Genomic DNA, 3,065 nt, shown 5'->3' with positions numbered 1-3,065 from the left:
GGCCGCCAGTTGCCGCAGTCTGGCTGGGCACAAAATCACGAGCCACTCAAGCAGGAACAAACTTTATTTTTTGAAACTGCCGCCAATGTCCAGTATGCGCCCGGGAAGATTTTTTGATCCACCCACGCGGCCTCCTCCCGGAACCGCCAGAGAGAGCTCCTCCCCTGGAACTCCCTCCTACTGTACTTCCCCAACCAATGGGAACTCTCCAGGAGTCCCGTAGCAGGCCTAGGTGAACAGCAGGAGTCCAATATCCATATGAATGCAAATCTTAACATAATCATATCATCTCAATGGCTAGCTGGTGTCACCTTTCAACCAAAAATGCCATGCATCATATACTTGGCTCTTAGCAGGCAGCAGAATGCATTACAATTCACATTACACATATAGAACACGACTTTTCAAATCTCTGGTTGTATACAAAGTATATTCACACCATTTGTGTCTTCATACATGTACTTAGGGTAATGATGTCCATTTCATTCTACCATCTTTTATACCCCTGTGCCCGCTCCCTCCCACCCCTTAGCCCTATCTGGAGTTTATAGAATCCTCCCATGCTCTTCCTCCCAACCCACTATGAATCAACTTCCTTATAACAGACACAACATTTAGCATTCAGTTTTTTGGGATTGGCTAATTTCACTTAGCATTATATTCTCCAACTAGATTCATTTACCTTCAAATGCTATAATTTTATTCTCTTTTATTACTGAGTAATATTCCATAGTGTATATATACCACATTTCTTTATCCATTCATCTGTAAAATGGCATCTAGATTGGTTCCACAGTTTAGCTATGATGAATTGTGCTGCTATAAACATTGATGTGGCTGCTTCACGGTAGTATGCTGTTTTTAAGTCCTTTAGGTATAGACCGAGGAGTGGGATAGCTGGGTCAAATGGTGGTTCCATTCCCAGCAATCCTTAGCAAGAAGAGTGAAGCAGGTGGCATCACTATACCAGATCTTAAACTATACTCCAGAGCAATGGGAACAAAAACAGCATGGTATGGGCACCAAAACAGACCAGTAGACCATTGATACAGAATAGAGGACACTACCCCACATAATTACAGTTAACTTACATTAGTCAAAGGTGCCAAAAACATACATTGGAGAAAGGATAGCCTCTTCAACAGAGGGTGCTGGGAAAACTGGAAATCCATATGCAACAAAATGAAATTAAACCCCTATCTTTTTTTCTTTTAAGGTACTGAGGATTGAACCCTGGGCCTCATGCACGTCAGGCATGTGCTCTACCACTGAGCTGCGACCCCAGCAGTGTATCTAAATTCTTTTACTAACATTATGTCTGTCACATTCTTCCTGTTGTTGGAGGTAATGGTCTATTCTTTGCTGTCTTTTTGAAAGAGTGCTAGGGATTGAACATGAATACAAAGCAGTCACTCTACCACTGAGATACATTCTCCAGTCCCCAGTACCCTGCTTTTCATTTCTGTGTATAATTATTTTCTTGTGTGACTTGAACACAGTATGTATTTTTCCCTTTGGTGAATACTTGAGTTGTTTCCACGGTTTGGCTTTTATGAATAAAAGTGTTCTTGTTCATGTCTTTTGTTGGATATAAGCACTGATCTCTCTTGGTTATAGAGTAGTTCCCCCATCTTAAGGGGATGCATTCCAAGACCCCTATATTTGTGTTAATCAACTTTCCAGGACTGAAACAAGTGTCTGAGATAGTCAACTAATAAAAGAAAACGCTAATTTTGGCCAACAGTTTCAGAGGTTTCAATCCATGATCAGTTGGCCTCTTAGCTTCGTGAGCATGGAAGCCCTCCATGGCGGGAGCACATGGTAGAGTAAATCTGCTCATCTCATGGCTGGGAGGTGAGAGAGGAGGAGGAAGGGCTGGTTCCCACTTCCACTTCTAGGGTACACCACCTAAGACCTTGAGACCTCCCACCTCTTAAGGCTTCTGCTACTGCCCAGCACCCAGCTGAGGACCAACCTTTCTACACGTTGGGGGACATTTCAGATCAAACTATGGGGATTTTTTTTTCTATACATAAAAACTAATAAAATTTAACTTATAAATTAGGCGCAGTAAAAGATTAACAATCACTCATAGTAAGAATGAACAATTATAACAATAAGTTGTAATGAAAGTTATATGAATGTGGCCTCTCAAAATATTGTAGTGGAGATCTCAGCTGCCGCAGTCTGGCTGGACACAAATCACGAGCCACTCAAGCAGGAACAAACTTTATTTCCAAACTCCACCAGCACACTCCCCGGGAACTCTCCCAAATGCCACCCACATGGCTCCTCCAGGAACACACCACACACCCACCGGAACTCCCTCCCCGGGGCTGCAAGTGCACTCACTCTCGGAACCCCTCAAGAACTCAACTGGAACTCCAAAGTAGCAGGCACCCGAGGAGGCAGCAAGAGCCATCCTATTACTGGACAGTAAAAGTCTAATATACAATTGAATCAATCCAGCATCATCTTAATGACTCGCCTCTCAACCATTACTTCTGGCAAAATGCCAGGGGCCGTTCTGACTTGGCTGTGGCTCTCAACACTCAGCAACATCAGCACTCAAGTTTTTTTTTTTTTTTTTCCTTGTTAAGAACATTCACCTTTTCTCTTCAATACTTTATGGCTTGTCTTTGGCATATTCAAATTTCCATTTAATATTTTCAGATCACAGTTGATCATAGTAATTGAAACCACAGAAAATGAAACCACAACCCAGGAAGACTACCACATGCTGCACATGGAACTGCAGCTTTAGTGAGTACTCCCAAATGGTTTTCCAAAGTGCTGACACTAATCTGCATTCCCACCAGCAAGGCCTGTGGGTCCTCGACTCCACATCTGGCCACACCTTGGTAGTATCACGCCTTTGATTTCACCAGATGGGTGACATCTGGCAGGGTTGCAGCAGCATCTCATTGTGGTTTTTATTTGCATTTCTCTATTAATTAATTATCTTGAATACTCTTTAATATGCTGATGGTTCATTTAGGTATCTTTTATGAAATTGTTAATCAAATTTTCTAGTTTTAAGTTGGGTTGTCTTATCACTGCCTACC

This window comes from Marmota marmota, unplaced genomic scaffold, assembly GCF_001458135.2.
Source record: "Marmota marmota marmota unplaced genomic scaffold, marMar, whole genome shotgun sequence".
NCBI classification, from domain to species: Eukaryota; Metazoa; Chordata; class Mammalia; order Rodentia; family Sciuridae; genus Marmota; species Marmota marmota.
Note: the sequence above shows the minus strand (reverse complement) of the source record.